We start from the raw sequence: 12477 nt of genomic DNA on the forward strand, positions 1-12477 counted from the left end.
ACTACACTACGCATGACCTTGATCTAGGAGCTGTTGTCTTTGCACTTAAAATGTGGAGACACTACCTGTATGGAACCAAATTTACTATCTTCACTGACCATAAGAGTTTACATCACATATTCGATCAGAAACAACTCAACATGCGACAACGACATTGGATGGAACTACTTAACGATTATAACTACGAACTTCAATACCATCCGGGCAAGGCGAATGTTGTGGCGGATGCTTTAAGAAGAAAAGAGCGAGAGAGACCTCTTAAGGTTAAAGCTCTTAACATAATTGTCCATACGAATCTCACCTCACAAATCCGCGAAGCACAACAAGAAGCAGTGAAACAAGAAAATGTCGATGTTGAATTTCTCAGAGGAATGGATAAGAAATTTGACATCAAAGAGGACGAAACATGGTACTTTGCTAATCAAATCTGGGTACCAAAATTTGGTGGATTGAGAGAACTAGTGTTGGAGGAAGCACACAAGTCCAGGTACTTAATTCATCCAGGATCAGATAAAATGTACCAAAATTTGAAAGCATTTTATTGGTGGCCAAATTTGAAATCTGATATTGCTACCTATGTAAGTAAGTGCTTGACTTGCGCTAAAGTCAAGGCTGAGCATCAGAAACCATCAGGATTATTAACTCAACCAGAGATTCCCCAGTAGAAGTGGGAAGGTATTACCATGGACTTCATCACGAAACTGCCGAGAACGGCGGGAGGTCACGATAGTATTTGGGTTATCGTGGATCGTCTCACTAAGTCTGCACACTTTCTACCGATAATAGAAACTGATAAAATGGAGAAGTTGGCTCAGATCTACATTAAGGAAGTCGTCTCTAGACATGGAGTGCCTGTATCCATTATATCTGATCGCGACAGCAGATTCACTTCCAGATTTTGGTAGTCATTACAGAAAGCAATAGGGACTCGTTTAGATATGAGTACATCATATCACCCCCAGACAGATGGCCAGAGCAAACGAACTATTTAGACTTTTGAGGACATGTTGATGGCATGTGTCATTGATTTTGGTAACGGATGGGATAAGTATTTACCGCTAGCTGAGTTCTCATACAATAACAGTCACCATGTGAGCATTAAGACTGCACCTTTCGAAGCATTGTACAGAAGGAAGTGTAGGTCTCCCATTTGTTGGAGCGAATTGGGAGATAGTCAATTGACAGGTCCTGAGATTATTCAGGATATAACTGAGAAAGTCCTACAGATTCAGGAATGATTGAGAACGGCTAGAAGTCATCAAAAGAGTTATGTCGATGTTAGACGGAAGGATATAGAGTTCCAAGTTGGGGACAAAGTCATGCTTAAAGTATCACCTTGGAAGGGTGTTGTATGATTTGGGAAACGAGGTAAACTGAGTCCTAGATATGTTGGACCGTTCAAGATAACTGAAAGAGTTGGACCGGTAGCTTACAGATTGGAACTGTCACAAGCTCTCAGCGGTATACACGACGTTTTTCATGTATCCAATCTAAAGAAGTGCCTAGCAGAGGAGAATTTAATTATTCCTTTAGAGGAACTACGTATCGACGACAAACTTCATTTCATTGAGGAACCTGTCAAAATTTTGGCCCGTGAGGTCAAACAATTGAAACAAAGCAGAAATCCTATCGTTAAAGCTCGGTGGAACGCGAGAAGAGGACCAGAGTTCACGTGGGAGCGTGAAGACCAGATGAGGCTGAAGTATCCACGACTATTTCCCGAGGAAACTACTTCAGAGGACGATCACTACAATTTTGGGACGAAATTTTTAATAACAGGTGGGTAATGTAACAACCCTGCTTTTTCCGTTACTTTCGTTAACCTTCCGTTAGTTTATTTAAAGGCGATTATTTAACTTTTGTGCGTTTACGTGTAATAAATGCATATTTGATCTTTAGAGGGTTATAATAATTAATATGGGTTGATATTAATTCAAATAAATATTTCGGATAATGAAATATGATAAAAAAAGATACAATTTTGATAACTGCTTTTTGAGCAACAAAACGCTCGGGTTTACTTTAATAATTAATTTTATTAATTATTAACTTTTTAAAAATAATTAATTTATTGGGTTTTAAAAAATTAACGTTTGGTTGCGTTTAACGATCGGTTTAGCATTCCGGGCCTTCGGTACGATTAAACGACACTTGAAACGAGCCACGATTACACGGAATTGCAAAACACGAGCCCGGACACCTCCCGTGGGCCCCATTCGGCCGACCCCCTCCCCTCTCCCCTTATTTTGTTAATTTTTTAGCTTAGTGGAGGGACTTAAGTGTAATTAGTGGTATTTAGCCTAGGTATAAATTAACTAGTAACCTAATTTCTTTCCCAAAGCCTAAAAACTCAGTCGATCTCTCCCTCCCTGGCCTCTCTTTGCATCAACCATCACCACCATCACTACACCATTAAATTTTCACTTCTAGATAAAACCTTCAACACGAAAGTTGCAATTCACATCGATAGCTACGCGTTGATATAATTCTTTTCTTGATCTAAGGTATATTTACATGAACCCTAATCTTAAAAATCTGATTTTTAATAAAGTTTCATAGTTATGTTGTCAATTGCTCAAGTCTATACGCGTACGTGTTAATTGTAATCGTTATATTGATTGTTTGATGCGTTAGGGTTTAAAAACGAATTTGTTTATGCATGATCAGAAAAATTAAGTTTTTCAAATGTTAATTATTATTTTATATTCATATTCCTTTCGAAAAACTATTGAGTTTAGGCTTTGGATTCGCTTGATTTCATTTCCGGATGATCAAGTTATACTTAATTGAAATTAACGTTGTGTTTTCGTGATTGATCAGAAATATGGAATTGATAGACCACGAATTGGCATGTGAAACTTATACCACTGGAAATATAATTTAAAAACACTCAATTTAGACTAGGATATCATGTCGTTTGCTTATGTATAACCCGAGATATGCTTGAATTAGTGTAAAAGTAGTTTTATACAGCACTTGCATGAAAATAACCTTGTATGATAAAATATGTTAACTTCTGTGATTAAAGCTTTGCATATTTGAAATTTACATAAAAAGTACTTCACCTTTCATGTAGATATCATAGGCTAATTGTATCTAGATCTTCGGATAATCGCGTGCGAATGTGACTAACTAATCTAGAATCGAATCTGTAAATTGCTCTCTCTTTTATACTCGGTGGATTGTGTTTATTGAATGAGCATGTAAGCCTCTGGAATATGAATTTTAACATGATATGTGACTTATTGTTAGTTTATGTCAATCTCTGAAACCTTATGCATTGGGCACAATAGAGCCGTACTTTATGTGGATTCTGATTTGAGCTGAAAAACGGAACATCCAACTTGCATGAATAAACTGTACAAATTGGCTAAAAAAAATTTGCTAGATTTTTGATATGTGTTACTTTGACTTGTCCTTGAACTATGGCCACTGGTCTTGTATCAATTGCATGTTCCTAACTCCGGTTATAGCCAAAACAAAATCAGTGCGCGGTCAGAAACTGACTGGGCAAACCCCAAATGTACCCCTTCTGATTCCTGACTTTTAATTATCGTATGAGTCTCTGGCCAGAATTTTTAGAATCGATTTTAAGTATATTTATGATCTAGAGTTTTCCATGTTTATGATGTTATGCGAGGTGTGTACGAAATAGTTATATTTTTACTACGAAATACTATTAAATACGATACAATTTTACACAAGTTATTTATTTATTATTAGAGTGGATATACCTAAACCTTGCTACAACACTATAGGAAGTGTACCTAATCGTAGAGTAGTGTAGTTTTTAGTAAGTCCGGTTCGTTCCGCAGGGAGCTAGCCAAGTTTAACGCTATATATATATATATATATATATATATATATATATATATATATATATATAAGTAATATTATTATAAAGGGGATTTTACCGTTTAATGACCGGTTTGTCGATTTTATGTCTTAAAATTAAAACCTAATGTAAAATATTAAATATAAATACAACTTAATTTAAAGCGTAAAGTAAATGACGATAAATAAAAGTGCGATAATTAAAAGTACGATAATTAAAAGTGCAATAAATAAAATGACAATAAATAAAAGTGCGATGAGATATAAAATAATGGAATTATGCTTATTTAAACTTCCGTAATTATGATGTTTGACGTGTTGATTTTAATTTATTACCATGGGTTAATTGTCCTTTGTCCTGTATTATTTAATATTTCCATCTGGTTTTTATCCATAACAGTCCATCAGTCATAAATATAAAGTGCGAGTGTCCTCGTCAAATTATCCTTATACCCGAAGTCAAATATTCCAACTAATTGGGGACTTAAACTGTAATAAGGTTTTAATACATTGTTAATGATTACATCAGGTTATCGACTGTGTGCAATCCAAGGTTTTAATACTTTATTAACAATTACACCAAGTGTCCTTTTATGTAATCTACCCCTATTTTAAGGAGTCCATTGACTATTAATCCATTCCCGTATCCAGTTAAATGAACGATTATTAGTAGTTATAAATATCCCGTCCATCGTGTCCGATCGAGTGTATGCGGTTATTTATAGGTACGTCCAATTGTAAATATTTATATTAAATTAACGAACTATCATTCAATTAAAAAAATATAAAGCCCATTAATAGCCCATAGTCTAATTTCCACAAGTGTCGGTCTTTTGTCCAAACCCCAATTATGGTACAAAGCCCAATTACCCCGTCTTTAATATTTAGTCCAACATTATGATTACTTTGATTTAAATAAGCATAATAATAACTTAGCTATGAGACATTAATTTAAAAAGGTTGAACATAACTTACAATGATTATTATTAGCGTAGCGTTACACGGACAGAATTTTGACTTACAAACTTAAAACATTCGCCACTATAACCTTATTATTATTAACTTATAATTAAAATTAAAATTAAAATATAAATATATATTGAGAGTATGATGATAGAAGGATATATATTGTGTCATTAAAACATCGAGCAAACTGCCTTTTTATAGATCCTGGCCAGCTACAGTAAGCCATGCGATCGCATGAGTTTAAGGCTACCAGGTCATGCGATCGCATGGCAGCCATCTCCTGGTCACATTGCATTTTAAACGTGGGCTGCTCGTATTTATTTAATATAAAATATAATATATATAATTTTATATAATTATATATATATATATTATATTATATTCTTGTGCATCGTTGACTTGTAATTTTAGGTCCGTTGCGTCGCGCGTTGATAGTTGGTTCATGTTCCGGTTCCGGATTTTCGAACGACCTTTCGTACGATTTAATATCTTGTACTTTGCATTCCGCGGCTCGTACTCTTGTAACTTTTAGACGTTTCTCATCAATAATTTGAACCTCTTGGATTGTACTTTGTACTTTTTAGCATTTTGGTCATTTGCGTCTTCAATTCGTCGAATCTGTCTTTTGTCTTCTATAACAACCCTCATATTTCCATACCTGAATTGACTAATTTGACTATAGGGTTGTTATCCATACGTAATATATAATTAAATTTGACATTGATCAAATATTTATTTTTAGTCGACACTTTTTGTTAACTAAACTTTACACTAATTATATAAAATAACTTTTGTTAATATTAATATTAATGCGTATTATATTTAAAACTATATGAAACATAATTATTAATTAAATGATAAGTTATTTTAATCATTATATATATATATATATATATATATATATATATATATATATATATATATATATATATATATATATATATATATATATATATATATTTTAGCTTATAAAAAAAGAGATTTTTTTTATAAATTAAATAATGAGCCCATGAATTTTGACTAAATATTTTTAAAAGCAAAAACTTATTAAAAACATTTTTAACATGTTTTTATTTTTTTTATCAAAATTGGCACCTTTATTTTATTTATATTTTTTCTTTTCACCAACCATTTTTTTCCTATAAATACCCACTTCCATTTCATAAAAACTTGTATCAAATATTTGGAAAAACTCTCTCACAAACTTGGGAAAGTACTTGAGGTCTTTTCTATATTTTTTATCGAATTACTTTTATTTTTTTGTATATTCTTTATAACTTCAAATTTAATATATATAAATTATTTTTACATGTTATAATTAGTATTATAAGTATTATGATGTATAAAAATAATTTTGATAATTTATGGAATATTATTTATAATTAAATACGAATTATGTAGTATTTAAACATAAAAACAATATAAAATTCGTAATAAAATATTAACCAGTAATAAAAATGATTATAATTTTTTTTTTGAGATTATTATACTTTTATAAACAAGTGAAAATTATAAAAATTAAATAAATGGGAAGATTATTATTTAAAAAGAATTTATTTTTGCATTATTCTAAACCGAGAGAAATAATAAAGAAAATACAAAATAAATACAAACGTGTATTAAATATTTTTTATAAAATTTTTATATAATTATTAGCATCACTAGATACTTTAAAAAAATATATGAAAATTAATTTTAAATTATTTTTCCTATTTATTTAATTATAGGCCGATTACAATGGTTAAATAATTAGAAAACATTAAATAGATAATATTTTGATATAAAATTTGATTTAATAATTTTTATAACATTTTTACATAATAGAGAACCTGCAAAAAATATAAAATTATTTATTTAGGTCAATTTAATATTTATTACCTAATTAAATTTGATTAATATAAACCAAGTATATATATATAAAGAAAAGTGGGAAATAAATACAAAAACTTGATAAAATTATTTTTATAAAATATCCTACTGAATTGTATAATTAAATAAGTTTATAAAAATTATAAATATAATATTTAATGAATTAATATTCGAATTAACATATATTAGTATGATTTTTGATTAACATAAGTATATTACATATACTAAGTTAATATTATTATTATAGCTTACGGTTAATAACTAAGTATACTATATAATAAAGTATAATGCTTATAATGTAAGTTAATAACAATACAATATTAATAAACACTTATTTTATAACTATACTAATTTAATAATAATAACTTATAGTATATAATATAAGATAATCAAATTGTTAATACATTAATAAATATAATATAACATATATAATAACATATAAACCTAAAGTGAAGGTTAATCAAAGATAATGTACAATTCATGTGAACTTCATTAATACTCACGGTCGTAAGTGAATGATGTCTAGGTTGCCATTTATGGGTAAGCTTGTGGATCTCGAATGCCATGACTTAGATTCTGGTCAAGAGTCCTGGGCCCCCGGTTACATCTGGTCATTCCTGACTTATTTGATAGCAACGAAGTTTGAGTAAAGTTATACAACGTCTTGCTAAAGATTAACCCGAACTTTCTAAAATTGAAAAATTACTATAAGTGGAAACTTTCCATAAATAGTAACCTTTCAAAAATGGAAAATTCTTTAGTGAACCATTACTATCAATATAGTACTATATACTATTGTCTGTTAGGCAATGTCTGATCATACGTTCTATCTCTAGGTTGAGATCTCGGTCACGTCCTTCCGTTCAATTCTTTCGTGGAATACTCTTTTGTGCTACTAAGGTGATTTTCATAGCCCCACTTTTACTGTTTACTTAACTATTTATAACTTTTGGGGTGAGACACATGCTTGCTTTATAACTGTTTTACACTTAGACACAAGTACTAAATTGTTAACTATGCTGTCATGCTTTGATTCATGCTAAATCCCTACCGTAATATCGTCAATTGTTACGTTTAAATGCAAACTTAATTATTGTGAGTAGGCCTATTGAGAGTAACGTCTCTAACCATTCGACCGTTGGTCTTTGGTTACATAATAATGATTCCACGACACTGACAGTACAAGGTGTCATAGGGTAAACTTGTTTAGTAGCGATATTACAAAATGCAGCAACACTTTTAGATTGATATTTCTATATCAATCAACTTTAAACTAAATCTTGTGGTCTAAAACTTTGGATATTATTTATAAACCTGTGAATTTCACTCAACCTTTTTGGTTGACACTTTAAGCATGTTTTGTCTCAGGTGATGATTGAGCTAGCTGTTTGCAACTTTGTGATGATAGATTTGATGCTTGCATGGAGTCCACATCGCATATTATATTTTAGTTCATAAACATTTATTTTACGTTTTAATAATAATGTAAACATGTATTACTGCTTCCGCTGTTTTATTAACAAAGGTTTTATTTAAAAAGTCTCATATAGAGTCGTTCTCGTTTATACAACTGTGTTATGATATGATTGGTCACAATTACCCCTGGTCCATTTTGGGGGGTGTGACAGATTGGTATCAGAGCAGTGTTGTTGTAGAGAACCAGGATTGTATTTTATGTGTGCCTTATACAATTAGGTACCTTAGCAATGTAGGACTACAACTTTCCTTGACCATAGTGCCTTTAATTGTTGCCTTTAACTGTTAAATGCTACACTATACCTTAGAAACTTACTTATCTTAGAATGCAAAGCCAATCTAAGAACTTTCCTAAGTATTATCCAATTACGCCACCGCATTTAAATGCGACAACATGATTTTTGAAGTTCTTGACATTCCTATGTCATCTATCATTGTTTGTGTATTACATATGTATTACATGAAATATTATCCATAATTTTAGAAACTCCAATAATTGTTACTATTCATACTCAAACGTAAATAACTCCCTGTTATATCACGTACCTATATGCCTTATGCCTGTATGCATCGGTTTGCGAACCGAAAAATGTCATTGGGTTATCACAGTATACGAATTAAAAGTCTTTAATCAAAAGATTATTAGATTACATACTTATCATTTTATGATCTCGACACGTCATACTGCCATTATTGTAGTATAGACAAATCATATCTTATCATATCTATCTCAATAGATTTTGTCTAACACTTTTCCTAAATTTCCTCCATAAATTACGAAAATCTTTTTGCTATATATACGTATTCAAGGAGACGAATATATCATTCAGTATTCAACACCCACTCGTATCAAAAACCCTAATTTCAATCACATAATATGGATTTCTCACTTGATTCTTCGAACTCCTCGAGCTCCAATGGTAGTGTAACCGGAATGAACCAACCAATTAGTCATCACCTTTTCTGATGAATTGGGGGTGGGTTCGTAGTCTACTTAATCAATGGAGAAGTAAAGAAGGTGATCCTTTTCACCCACCACATTGTCCTATTGGCGAAGAACCTGAAGTGCTTACCGGCGAACCCATTCGAAACACTATTTTCACCCTCATTTCCAGAGTATCCCGTCACGAATATATAATATCTAGAATTTCAGATCTTATTTATCCACTTGTCCGAACCGCCAATCATCCCGAAATAACAGAAGAAGTCAACGAGCTTCACGCTCGAATAGTGGCTCTGGAGAATATGGTGTAAAATCTAAGAGCATCAGTAGCACCAGCAGCATAACCAGTACCACCACCCACAACATCTACATCCCACTCCTCAACATCACGCTCAGTACCTCGGATATCAACATCATACACCCCATAGATACCAAGGAATATTAGTAATAATGAGTTAAGATGTATTGACTCATTCTTCCTGAAGAATTATATATGTATACTTTATATATATACGGTTTGGAACAATAATAAATCTTTTCGTACTAAGCTATTAAGTGTGAATCTTAACTAGTATGTACTACTTGGTTAATTCATATCACTAATATGCCATGATGTACATCCTTCGTTAATAACTTAACAATCGTTAATCACTGCTTCCGCACAATAAACTCCATTTCATAATAAACCAAGTTCATTATTCAAATACATGTTTGATTGTATACTTTCATTTTCGATGTACTCGAAACATTTTTGAAAATATTATTCGTGATTTGCGAAGTTCAAAAGGATTCCACGAGCACCAACATCATATACTGAGGTATATCAATAACAATGAACGATGAAGTATTGATTCATAACTTCATTAAAGAAATATTCCGCGACGATTATGTAATCTCTAAAGTTTTGGAGATTATTTATTCTCGTTTCAACCGTAAATCAAATGAGTTTAATATTACTAACTCATTAAATCCATGATTACATCTGAAGAATATATATATATATATATATATATATATATATATATATATATATATATATATATATGAATATGAATATATCTTCATAAAGATTGTAATTAAAAATTCTTTTGTACAAACTGTTAATTGTGAAAATATTTTAACGGGTAGGTAATACCCGAGAAATATTTATATCTCACATTACTACACTATACATTCTTCAATTTCGATTCATAAATCATTAACTATACTCACTACCTTCACAGTGATACACAATCAATTTCATACAAATTCAATTACATATTCTGATTTTGACATATTAGAATTCAAGTAAAGCTTTAGCAGATGTTATCTTCCTAAAGATCACCACATTCATGAATTATATATGATGAATTATCACATCAAACCACTGAAATTATCATTCACTACGTTTGAAATCAACAACGCCTATTCGTCAACCATTAGATCCGTTCACAATCAGCGTTTAATCATCTAAAAATGAAATTTCTTGAAACCATCTCGGATTGATAATCAATGATCCAGATTCGTTAACCTTGAGAATGCTGACGAAGCAGCAAAAGCTATAGATGTTCTTAATGGCCAAAAGTTTGATGATAAAGAATGACGTGTTGAAAAAGCTCAGATTTGAAACTGGAAAACGGATTGAGCTAACCATGAAGGAGACCAAGGACAAATACAAGGACCAAACCATATATTCAAAGAATCCAGGTAATTCTGGATCCGATAAAATCTTTAGAGAATATCTTGCTCCTAAGTCATGTTAAAAGCTTGCGGAAAATTTTTCTTCATCAACTTTCGAACTTAGAAATTCCAAAATATCATCATAAATTTCTTCGATATTTTTGAAGATATTTTCATAAATATTCTCGTCAGAAATTATATACCTCTTCATGCTATCTGTATTACATCATAAAGGAAACTGTTTTAGTTTCTATATTCTGTAAAATTCAAGTTTAAATTATAAACGTTTTGAAGAAGTGTTGGGAATTGAAGCATGAGTTAGTATAATATAATGGCGTCAGGCCAACATGATTATATTACAGTAAGTCATGCTAAATTTTTAATGAAAAATGATGATTCATAGACTTTATAATCATCATTTGCCATGTTACACGACTCTTACATTCTACTTAATCTCTGAACATATCAAGAAAATATATTCTTGATAGTTCTATCCTCAGCGATTCTGGTAATTTACCAAATCAAATCGTGATATTACGCTTAGAACAGTAGGTCCATTCGAAACTCCATACCTACGAATTCTGGACCATTACTCGCTTGACTTGAAGTCGGGAAGGAAAAACAAGAGCATAGAGCTCCGACATATAAGGGAAAATATAAAGCTCGATAACAACACGGAAATTACAAACCGTGTATATCAATACGTATTGCAACGTAAAGACACGGGAGAATTAAAAACATTATAACCCCAAGGGAATAATAGAAGAAATCAGATTCCTCTGGTGGTAAAAGAAAAAGAAGAATGACTGCATATATGGTCAATATAATATCAAGTATCAATACGGGATTGAGCATATTAACAAATCTTTTGGGAAGTATGAATTTATGAAGAAAGTATAGAAGTGGTGAAGATAATGAAACGGAAGAAGCTAATTTATAGCAAAATTCCAAACATAGCAATCGAGGCAATTCACCGCATTTAATCAAAGAAATCTCAAAATTCCTTGAATACCAGAGAATCAAATCTTATAAAGATTGCGAAGGTTTCTTTAAATCCCTTGAATTCCGGAAATCGACTTTAGCTATGTCAAAAGTTAAGACGAACATTTAATTTCTTCATTTTACTTTTTTTTACGATAGCTTCGCTTATACTCTTCCTATAATCGAATCGTTTTATCCATATATTTTCAACTCATATTCATCATTCTTGTTGTAAAGAATGACAATCTCTATCAAATTTCACGACTATGATTTTCATGAACTCCTCTCTATTTTGTCTACCCTAGCGTGGTGGCATAAACGCTCAAGGTTTAAATGAGCTCGATATTATTCATTACACATTTTATATATCCAATTTACTGAAATGACTTATATAACATCATCATTTTGAATGATCTCCGCATTAATAATAAAATGCACTTCGTAGAAGAACTTGTAGAAATTATGGTTTGTATGATTTTAATTCTTGAAACAGAACAATATTCTATCCGTTGGAATTTACGTAAGGCCCCGAGCATACCTAGGAACGTGAAAACCAAATAAAACGTAAATATCCTCGTCTATGTACGAACAACACCGATTAATGGCAACAACTAAATTTCGAGATGAAATTTCTTTTAACGGGTAGGTACTATAACAACCCTCATATTTCCATACCTGAATTGACTAATTTGACTATAGGGTTGTTATCCATACGTAATATATAATTAAATTTGACATTGATCAAATAT

The sequence above is a fragment of the Rutidosis leptorrhynchoides genome, chromosome 11, assembly GCF_046630445.1.
Source record: "Rutidosis leptorrhynchoides isolate AG116_Rl617_1_P2 chromosome 11, CSIRO_AGI_Rlap_v1, whole genome shotgun sequence".
NCBI classification, from domain to species: Eukaryota; Viridiplantae; Streptophyta; class Magnoliopsida; order Asterales; family Asteraceae; genus Rutidosis; species Rutidosis leptorrhynchoides.